The sequence below is a fragment of the Anomaloglossus baeobatrachus genome, chromosome 5, assembly GCF_048569485.1.
Source record: "Anomaloglossus baeobatrachus isolate aAnoBae1 chromosome 5, aAnoBae1.hap1, whole genome shotgun sequence".
In the NCBI taxonomy this organism is placed as follows: Eukaryota; Metazoa; Chordata; class Amphibia; order Anura; family Aromobatidae; genus Anomaloglossus; species Anomaloglossus baeobatrachus.
The window spans coordinates 495,792,228-495,804,437 of NC_134357.1; positions in this window are offsets into that span (position 1 = coordinate 495,792,228).

Consider the following 12,210-nt stretch of genomic DNA (forward strand, 5'->3'; position numbering starts at 1 on the left):
TGCCCAGGAACTCGCTGACGCCTATGTACAACACATCTTCCGCTTGCATGGCTTTCCATCACACATTGTGTCCGACAGAGGAACTCAGTTCACCTCCCGCTTTTGGAGGGCTCTCTGCAAACATATGGGAGTGACTCTGGACTTTTCTTCAGCCTACCATCCTCAGTCGAACGGCCAAGTGGAACGGGTCAATCAGATCTTGACCTCCTTCTTACGTCACTACGTCAACGCCCATCATGACGACTGGTCCACGCTTCTTCCTTGGGCTGAATTCTCTCATAACCACCACGTCAGTGAGTCCTCCTCCAGCTCTCCCTTCCATGTCGTTTACGGACTTCAGCCTTCCGTCCCATTACCTGTATCCTCTTCCTCGGATGTCCCTGCTGCTGATGCTGTAGCCCGTGACTTTGCAACCATTTGGGACTCTGTTAAAACGTCCCTTGGACGTGCTTCCCTGCGGATGAAAAGACACGCAGACAAGAGGCGTCTAGACCCTCCGTGTTTCTCTCCAGGAGATCTCGTCTGGCTTGCTTCCAAGTACGTCCGACTGAAGCTACCATCCTACAAGCTGGGGCCTCGCTACATCGGGCCGTTTAAAGTCCTCGGCATGATCAATGAGGTCTCCTACAAGCTACAGCTCCCGGCCACGATGAGGATACCCAACTCCTTCCACGTCTCCCTGCTCAAGCCGGTTGTCCTTGGTCCCTTCTCCGCTGCTGCCAGTTCGGCTCCTCCTCCTATTGCCGATGACGACATCTATGCGGTAAGGGATATCGTGGCCATGAAAACTGTACGGGGCCGACAGTTCTTCCTGGTGGACTGGGCAGGCTATGGTCCTGAGGATAGGTCCTGGGAACCCCGGGAGAATGTGGGTACTCCTTTGATCCGTGCCTTCCTGTCCCGGTTGCGGGGAGGGGGGCGTGGGCGGGGGGGTACTTTCACGCTCCCCGGGTCCCCTGTCACGCTCCCCGGGTCCCCTGTCACACTCCCCGGCTCCTCTTCCATGCTCCCCGGCTCCCCTGCCTTGCTTACCAGCTCCCCTGCCGCGCTCCGCCGCTCCCGTGCCAGGCCTCCTGGTTCCCTGATCCACAGCCTTCCTGCCCCATCGCCTGCGGTCCCCAGGCAGCCCGGTCCCCGCTCCCGGCGTCCGATGGCAACCCAGCCCCAGCCCGGCTCTCCTGCTTCCTCCTCACCGCTCCCTCCTCTGGCTTCTGGCACCCGGGCCGCGCGCATGCGCATTAGGGCGCGCGCGCGGTCATTGACCCTCTCTTAAAGGGCCAGCATCCACTGACAGGAAATTGAACACGCAGGTACAGGGTATAAAGGGGTTTAATGTCCAAGTGGGCGGGGCCTGTTCTTCGTGTTTCCCAAGCTAGGAGTCAGGTCTCCTTGTGTTTCTGTGAGATACTCACCTCTCTCTCTTCTAGAGCCGATCCTGCTTCGCCACCCGGTCCTGCCGAATCCCGAACCCCGAACGCTGCCCATCTGCCATCCTGACAGTCCGTTCCATCTCTGATCCCTGCGGTGACCCGTCTGCTCGCTCCATCGGTTCCGGACTCCGCCTGACAACATCTTGGCCTCCGAACCTGAGCTCCGTCACCCGGACTACCATCAGTGACTCCGTGGTCCCAGGGACTTCTGCATTCTCCTCTTATACACGGACTGTTCTGCTACCTGTAGTGCTCCAGCTACCGGACCCCTTACCATCATCAAGGAGTTCGGCCCAGTGGATCCACCTCCTGGGTCTGCCCGTCCACCTGGCCCTAACACAGGCTCTGTGTCAGCCCCCGAGCCACTGTCATCTGACTCCAGGGGGCTAATGACGGGACCCGGCAGGACAGCAACGGTTTCTAACTGAGCCCAGACTTGTGGTTCCTCAGTGGCAAGCGATCCGTCATCGGTCTGTGTACGGAGGCCCGCCATCGGTTCTTCTAAGTCAACCGCTCCAGCTATTGGTTGGCTGGCGTCCTCTTGGGCCTCCGGGCCCTGGCAGGGCAGCACGGATTCCGCCACCTCCATCGGGGACAGCGGCCTGAGCGGGGCTGTACGGGCGGCCACTACAGGCGATGGAGCGGGCCCTGCTGGGGCCAGGGGTAGACTGAGTCCTTCAGCCGTAGTGGCCGGTCTTTCAGGGACACAAGGGCGTGGGTCACTCACCAGCTCCTCTAGCATGGCCTCTATTTCATGCACCCACACGACCGCAGCCAGCTCCTCCATCTCAGTGGTCCAGCGATCCAGCAGGTCCCGTACTTGAGCCCGGTTATGACAGCACAACAGCATCACTTGGGTTTTCAGCCACGCCGCCGTCCCGGGGGCAGGCTCCGGAGACTCAGGCCTCTCAGGTGGTGCGGACATGTTGCAAGCTGCTTCCAGGAACCGGATATGTTGCAGAGTCCTGGCGTCCCCGCTTTTTATGCCCTCGGCTACATTAGGCAGGCTTTCACCCGCCCCCCCTTGGTTCTTTCTAGCACTTCCGCTTGTTGGGGGCGGGGCTTCGCTTTCGCGCATTCCCTGCTCAGGGAAGACGCTCGAGCGGGAAATCTTCGCGCCAAAGATGGCGGCACTTTCAATTTTTCGGCTGGACGCCGCCGGCGGAGACTGCAAGGCGCACTTCTACTGGTAAGTAGATCGGCTCGATCCTGTTCATGATGCCAAGTTGTCGCGGGCGGAGGGGACGTGCTCGCCACGCTTGGGTCTGGGGCTTCTGCTGCTGCTCGGTGGCTCGAGCGGTGGACCGGACCCGGGGACTCGAGCAGCGCTCCTCACCCATGAGTGAAATGGGAATGGTATGTTTAGGGAGATTGTTCGTGACGCCACCCACGGGTCGTGGTGATAATGGCACCACCGCTGCTGGTAACGGGGATCCCTCCGTGGGCAGGGGTTGGGGATCCAGGGGCCCGATGGTGTAACGGGGAGGCCGGATGGCTGGGGTGCAGGGACTGCGCGGCGCGGTGCCAGACGGCACTGGTGTACTCACTCAGACAATCACTGACAGAGTTGTAGGTAAACCAAAACGGCTGGATGGACGGGTCCCGCAGCCGGCTGCAGTGTTGTTGTTGTGCTCTCCCCGGACAGCTGATGGTGGCTGTCTTTCCCTGCACCTTTGAGAATGTTCCTGACTCCTGTGGTTGCCCACCGGTAGTCCGCTCCCCGGCGTATAGGTGCCATAGGAGCCCGTTTTGCCCGCAGGCGCTGGTCCTCTGATCTCTAGCCTGTGGCGGTGGCTGTATATCCTCTCTGGGTGGACGGTTGCCTTCAATCGGGACTTAGTAGTTGGGAAACCCCTGGGGTTCCTGTCACATTCGGATTTGACTATTGACGGCGGCTCCAAGCCTAGTCGGGGTCCGATGGCCCTGCCTGCGTGCTTAGCTTCACTCCGTTCCCCGGTCCAATACCGGCGGGCCGACGCCCGACCCCAGTCCTTACAGCTCTGCGGAGTTCCACCAACTCCTGCAGACGGCCACCACCATCTGCCAACCTTGCTGTCAGTGTCTGGGCTTCAACCCAGACACCTCAAGTGTTCACTCCTCTCACTTTCACCTCCAAGACTAAACTGACACTTTTCCCGCCTCCAGGCCTGTGAACTCCTTGGTGGGTGGGGCTAACCGCCTGGCTCCGCCCCACCTGGTGTGGACATCAGACTCTGGAGGGAGGCAACAAGGGTTTTTGATTGACTGTTGTAACTGTCTAGGGTGGGTGTGTGTGTGTTGGTATGTATGTGACTACCTGGCTAGTCCAGGGCATCACAATAAATTTAGGGGTCTCATATTAATATCGGAGTTTAGTTTGGGGTCTCGGTATAGGAGTTTGGTTTGAGCTATTAAATCATTTTAAGAGCCTGAACATATTTAGAGGTTCTGGTTTGGGGGTCCCAATATTATAGGAGTCTTAATCTGGGTTTCTCATTAATTTAGGGGTCTGGTTTGGGGTCTCATTAATTCAAGGGTCTGGTTTGGTGTCTCATTAATTTAGGGATCTGGTTTGGGGTCTGTCTTGCTAAATTCTACTAAAAAGGGGGCTGAAAGCCCGTACTTACGAAGCGCTCACTGATATCCTAATCAGGCACGAATACTAATATTCTTTATAGCAAGATACTATTTATTTTAATAGCACATGAATATATATATAGTCAATGGTACATAGGCATAAGAACTATAGTCATAGAAACTTATACAATAACAGAAATATGCATCAACATTACCGTTATGTTGTAGCAATCCTTTCACATCGGAGGGAACTCGAGTTAATGATAAGGAATCAACATGGCATCTTGCATCACAGGAGCAGTGCGTACGTACACTTCAATGTCCTGGAAGGTATTTCCCTACCATTAAGCGAGTCTGGTGTATTTTTATAGGAAAACATTGTAGGTTGTGTTTAAATGGTCACCAGCATGTGACAGCTGAGTCATGTTCATGTAACTTGACCACAAAATGCTGTGGGCACCGGCAGCTTCCTGCACATTTCCTGCACATCCTGCCAGTTGACAACTGTCCGACCACAGTTTAACCATAGTGTTAGTGAAATATTGCAATGAGCCGTAAATTTCATATGCAAGCTTCCTTAAACCTGTCTTTAAGCCAACCACAAGTTTCCGGTAAGTGGAACTGTAAATGTTACTTCCTCATTATCTTATTCCTTGGTCATCATAGTGAAATTGGTTATCCAAAGGACATCTCTTTGATACTGAATTATTGATAGGTCAAATAATATCTGGGATCACTCCTATCTTATGATTATGATTTCTATCTAATCACATTCAAACTTCAGTCATATCACATTGGTATCACAATCGGTCCTTGATCCCAGGGATTATTTTCCATCATCAGTATTCCACTAGAAGAAGATCACTCGGAATACACCATACCATGACCAAGAAATATTGTTTGCCACAAATTGTCTTGCTTTGTTTAGATAAACGTTGAATCACAAATATAATCAGTTTCACTACTATGTATAGTATATTAAAACTAAAAGCAATATTATCTGAAAAGTTCCCTTGAATATCATGTGTTTTGGCATTTGCTCGATATTCAAAGGAATCATTACACATTACATTTCCCGATATGTTACTACAAGTTTCACTAGTCCCATTTATGAACATATTGGCATAAGGCCATAACATATCATGAATTGTCCTTTCCACTAAGCTGGGTTTAAAAGCATCTACAGTATTTATAGCTGTCCCAAAACTTATTTTTATATTCTCTATAGAGATGAATTCCAGGTTAGTCAGTCCAGTCTTATATCTTAGTACCCAAATTCCTCCCTTAAAAGCCAGATATTGCAAATTGGTGACTGTTGCATTCAAATTGCCTTGCCACCATGGAAGATTGATCCATCCCACTATGGAAATGGGTACTGTAGTATTCTATAGACGAACACTTCGAGTGTCTTTATCAGCAAGATGATCAGAGCAACTTTTCTACTTTAAGATTTCCTCCATCGATACCGGGACATCCAGATAAGGGATACTGGTGGCTGTAAGCGAAGAATGTGTACAGATCCAGCAATCTGTGTGTTGAAAATGTGATGGTGCATCAGAAATTTATTCGCCATAGGTTTCTCCTGATGTAGACTTGTCCATCCAACGACCAAAGAGGCAAACATCAAACACAGGAATTTCTCCATCTCATCACTATCGAGCTCTTCCCAGTAACCGATACCATGGATTCCGCTTATTTACAACACCATCTGCAAATAAAGATACACTATTATTCTCGTAAATAACATTTTTCTTGTGGGACATATTCCCACTTCCCCACTCCTGGTCTCATCAGGAGAGTACGATCTTTTCCGACCGCTATTACCGCTGTCTCTGAGGGCGGTCCTTGGAGGTTTTGAATCCATATTTTTGCTCCTACATTTGTAATATTAGAGGATCCAAAACCTTTAGTACCCCGTATTGTTAATTCTGCCGGGGCAGTTCCTTCTCTTATTTCAGACAAGTTTATTGGAATTATCAACATCTGAGCCACCTTCTGGTGTTTCATCAATATCAAAGGTTCATTTCCAAAATTTAGCATCAGTACCTTGATTTCTCCCTGATAATCTGCCTCTATTACCCCTCCCACCACTATGGCTCATTTTAACACTAAACTAGAACGAGTGGCTATTTGACCATAATGATCCTTTGGTATCTGGCAACCCAATCCTGTTGAAATTGGTTTTACCTTACCTGGGGGTACCACGACAGTTTCCAATGTACTGAGGTCTAAACCTGCTGAATAAGGCGTCGCTCTTTCTGGTGTGCCCAAACAGCTGTACCTTGCCTTGTCAACTGTTGGACTGACTTGTCTGATGGTTGCTGCTTTATCTGCTTTTGAGTTAAACAAACGTTCAAGTGAGTTAGTAGGGACATGAGCATCGACATGAAATACAGTGGTCTTGGTAGATTGAATAATCTCTTCAATGTCTTGCCACACTTCCCTGACCATCTCAAACACATTTTGCTGTTCCTCTCCCCAGTGGAACTCATATTTTTTCCTCGTTACTTTGTACAAATGAGCCAACATTTGTCCCAAATGAGGGATATGTTGTCTCCAAAAATCAAACAATCCAATATAAGACTGAGTCTCCTGTTTGGATTTAGGGACCGGAAAATTAATAATTTTCTGTCTGGCATTGGGCAAGATCTCTCTGTGCCCCTTGTTCCACTGAATCCCTAAAAATGTTACCACCTGAGACGGTCCTTGAACCTTGGCATCACTGATTTCCCATCCTTTACTCCACATATGAGCAACCAGTTTTGTCAATTGATCTTTCACACTTTGCTCATCTTGTCCTTGTATCATTATATCATTGATATAATGTGAGATCTGCATTTCCTTATGACAAGACAAAACCCCAAAGGAGAATTTTCCTTCTGTTAGATTAAGAGTCATCCCTTTTAGGACATCAATTCCCAAAATATATTCTGGTATAGGAACTACCAGCACCGTATACTTCTTGATAGGTAAATTACCTATCTTCAAAGCTACCTGTGTCTGAACCCCGGTGATCACTTGACCACCTAGTCCAGCAATTTTTACTCGAGGTCCTTTTATTTTTTCTGGGTTTCCATGAATTAAAGTAGCCTCCGCCCCCGTGTCAATCAAAGCTGGGACTCTTTGAACATGTATGCTAAGATTGACGTAGGGACGTTCGTCCCTTTTTATCAATAGGGGGGCTTGGCTGGCTACCTATGGTAAATCACTTCCTTCTGAACTTTCATTTACACAGACTTCAGTCTGTGTATTAGCCCTTCCTTCCGTGACCTTTGTGGCCACGGCTGCAGCCAGTTCTTCCCATGGATAAACTGACTGAAAATCTTCCCAAGACACATTCTTTGGGGGTTTTTCCCCTTTTCCCTCTGATTTCTTTACCTTGGGGGTTTTTGAACCCCCTTCCACATTTGTAGTGGTCACTTTCTTTGTGGATAGAACTTTCTGTTTGTACAACTTCCATAATTCTCCTGTCTCCTTTCCATCCATCCTTTCCTTATTGATCCCGGCTTTAAGCAAAGCCTGGAACATGTCTTTGCGAGACACCCATGGGGCCTCCCCTACTGATTTCTCTTTACAATCAGGATTGTTTGGCTTACTGTTACCAACATGGCCTCCAGGGGATGGTTTATCCCACTGTCTCATATCCTGTAACTCCCTCATCCTCCCTAGAACTACACCGATTGATTCTCCAATAACTGTTTTGTATGCTGGAGGAGCATGTTTAACCAGCCTATTTCTTATGCTGGCTGTCAATGGGTACTGGAGATAATCATCATCCATTCCCAAAAGAGGAAGAGCATTCCTCATTGCTTCTTCCTTCAGCCTTTCCATACCATCTTTTAAGGTATACCAAGGTTTATCATTGATAGGAAAGTCTGCTTCTGATGGATATTTGTCCAGAAAAGCATGGGCTAAGATCATAATTAAGTTTTGAGTACCATGCTCATTATGATCAACAAAATAATTTTTTATTGATCTCTGAATTTCTGGGTCACGAGACATGGTGACAAATTTTGCCACGTCTCCGGCGTCAAAGTGCACTGCACCTCCTCCGAGATCGTGCACCCTGACCAACCAGGGAATTTCTCCTTCTCCTGGTTTTTGTCTAAACTGTGTTAAAATGCTATCAACTTCTCCCTGAGAGTAATCTTCAATGGTTACTCGATTTTTTACATGAGGAATCGTTCTCTCATTTATGATGGCATTACCATCTTCGTCATATTGCAGATTCCCCTGACCATCCCGGACATGTTCCCGGATGATCTCATTTTCTGTTCTCTCTAGGCGCCTCCTTACAGGATTAGCCTGAATCTTCCCTTTATGGTAATCCTCCTCATCAGATGATGAAGATGAATCCCACACATCCCCATCCCAAGTATCGGGATCCCAGTTTATAGAAGCTGAGACGATACTTTTATGCACTTTGGTTTTATTTACTTTTCCTCTTCTTTTCTTGTACTTATTTTGAGCAATTTTTATGGCAGCTTTTTGTGCCACATTCTGATAATGTTCCAATTTATCCTTCAACAGTCTGGTATTACATTCCAGAACTGTTTTCAGGCCACCTAATTCTATCATCTTTTGTTCCATCTGGGAACTTTTCTTCTGCATCTTTAGATTACGCTCATGCATTACACTGTATGCACTTGCCAAAATCCAGATGTGCTGTGCTAAAGACACTACATCACCTGTTTTCACAGGGACACTACCGAATATATTCACAACATCAGTAGCTTCACTACCCATAAGCTTGTCCTGCCATTGTTCTGCCAATCCACAAGACACTACATCACCTGTTTTTACAGGGGCACTACTGAGTACATTCAGAACATCAGTAGCTTCACAACCCTTAAGCTTGTCCTGCCATTGTTCTGCCAATCCACAAGACACTACATCACCTGTTTTCACAGGGGCACCACTGAGTACATTCACAGCATCAGTAGCTTCACTACCCTTAAGCTTGTCCTGCCATTGTTCTGCCAATCCACAAGACACTACATCACCTGTTTTCACAGGGGCACTACTGAGTACATTCACAACATCAGTAGGTACACAACCCTTATGCTTATTCTGCCATTGTTCTGCCAATCCACAATTGACCAATTCATGTGCTATAAGATTGTAGGGAGCCTCAATCCAGGTGGGGATCTCCACAACAACCTCCTTAACATTATCCTTACGTTTTCTGAACATTTTGACACTATGCAAAAAGATTGAAAAAAAATATATCTGGAAATTTGCCAAATATATGTTTTTAATTTCTAAATTACAAAAATTTGTTAATTACTTCTTATAGAAGTAATCCTGCCGACTACGCCAATTTATGTCTTGCTAAATTCTACTAAAAAGGGGGCTGAAAGCCGGTACTTACGAAGCGCTCACTGATATCCTAATCAGGCACGAATACTAATATTCTTTATAGCAAGATACTATTTATTTTAATAGCACATGAATATATATATAGTCAATGGTACATAGGCATAAGAACTATAGTCATAGAAACTTATACAATAACAGAAATATGCATCAACATTACCGTTATGTTGTAGCAATCCTTTCACATCGGAGGGAACTCGAGTTAATGATAAGGAATCAACATGGCATCTTGCATCACAGGAGCAGTGCGTACGTACACTTCAATGTCCTGGAAGGTATTTCCCTACCATTAAGCGAGTCTGGTGTATTTTTATAGGAAAACATTGTAGGTTGTGTTTAAATGGTCACCAGCATGTGACAGCTGAGTCATGTTCATGTAACTTGACCACAAAATGCTGTGGGCACCGGCAGCTTCCTGCACATTTCCTGCACATCCTGCCAGTTGACAACTGTCCGACCACAGTTTAACCATAGTGTTAGTGAAATATTGCAATGAGCCGTAAATTTCATATGCAAGCTTCCTTAAACCTGTCTTTAAGCCAACCACAAGTTTCCGGTAAGTGGAACTGTAAATGTTACTTCCTCATTATCTTATTCCTTGGTCATCATAGTGAAATTGGTTATCCAAAGGACATCTCTTTGATACTGAATTATTGATAGGTCAAATAATATCTGGGATCACTCCTATCTTATGATTATGATTTCTATCTAATCACATTCAAACTTCAGTCATATCACATTGGTATCACAATATTTATGTCTTGCTAAATTCTACTAAAAAGGGGGCTGAAAGCCCGTATTTACGAAGCGCTCACTGATATCCTAATCAGGCACGAATACTAATATTCTTTATAGCAAGATACTATTTATTTTAATAGCACATGAATATATATAGTCAATGGTACATAGGCATAAGAACTATAGTCATAGAAACTTATACAATAACAGAAATATGCATCAACATTACCGTTTGTTGTAGCAATCCTTTCACATCGGAGGGAACTCGAGTTAATGATAAGGAATCAACATGGCATCTTGCATCACAGGAGCAGTGCGTACGTACACTTCAATGTCCTGGAAGGTATATCCCTAACATTAAGCGAGCCCGGTGTATTTTTATAGGAAAACATTGTAGGTTGTGTTAAAAATGGTCACCAGCATGTGACAGCTGAGTCATGTTCATGTAACTTGACCACAAACTGCTTGCTTCCTGCACATTTCCTGCACATCCTGCCAGTTGACAACTGTCCGACCACAGTTTAACCATAGTGTTAGTGAAATATTGCAATGAGCCGTAAATTTCATATGCAAGCTTCCTTAAACCTGTCTTTAAGCTAACCACAAGTTTCCGGCAAGTGGAACTGTAAATGTTACTTCCTTTATCTTAAAACTGCTTCAAGACATGTATTCTTTGGTCATAGTGAAATTGGTTATCCAGAGAGGATCTCTTTGATACTGAATTATTGATAGGTCAAATAATATCTGGGATCACTCCTATCTTATGATTATGATTCCTATCTAATCACACATACTTCAGTCATATCACATTGGTATCACAATCGGTCCTTGATCTCAGAGATTATTTTCCATCATCAGTATTCCACTAGAAGAAGATCACTCGGAATATACCATACCATGACCAAGAAATGTCGCTTTTAATAGGACACTAACATTGACTTTGCCACAGATTTTGATTTCTTGGTTTGTTTGGATAAACGTTGAATCACAAATATAATCACTTTCACTACTATGTATAGTATATTAAAACTAAAAGCAATATTATCTGAAAAGCTCCCTTGAACATCATGTGTTTTGGCATTTGCTCGATATTCAAAGGAATCATTACACATTACATTTCCCGATATGTTACTACAAGTTTCACTAGTCCCATTTATGAACATATTGGCATAAGGCCATAACATATCATGAATTGTCTTTTCCACTAAGCTGGGTTTAAAAGCATCTACAGTATTTATAGCTGTCCCAAAACTTATTTTTATATTCCCCATAGGGATGAATCCCAGGTTAGTCAGTCCAGTCTTATTTCTTAGTACCCAAATTCCTCCCTTAAAAGCCAGATAATGCAAATTGGTGACTGTTGCATTCAAATTGCCTTGCCACCATGGAAGATTGATCCATCCCACTATGGAAATGGGTACTGCAGTATTCTATAGACGAACACTTCGAGTGTCTTTATCAGCAAGATGATCAGAACAACTTTTCTACTTTAAGATTTCCTCCATCGATACCGGGACATCCAGACAAGGGATACTGGTGGCTGTAAGCGAAGAATGTGTACAGATCCAGCAATCTGTGTGTTGAAAATGTGATGGTGCATCAGAAATTCATTCGCCACAGGTTCCTCCTGATGTAGACTTGTCCATCCAACGACCAGAGAGGCAAACATCAAACACAGGAATTTCTCCATCTCATCACTATCGAGCTCTTCCCAGTAACCGATACCATGGATTCCACTTATTTACAACACCATCTGCAAATAAAGATACACTATTAGTCTCGTAAATAACATTTTTCTTGTGGGACATATTCCCACTTTTCCACTCCTGGTCTCATTATCAGGAGAGTATGATCTTTTCCGACCGCTATTACCTCTGTCTCTGAGGGCGGTCCTTGGAGGTTTTGAATCCATATTTTTGTTCCTACATTTTTAATATTAGAGGATCCAAAACCTTTAGTGCCCCGTATTGTTAATTCTGCCGGGGCAGTTCCTTCTCTTATTTCAGACAAGTTTATTGGAATTATTAACATCTGAGCCACCTTCTGGTGTTTCATCAATATCAAAGGTTCATTTCCCAAATTTAGCATCAGTACCTTGATTTCTCCCTGA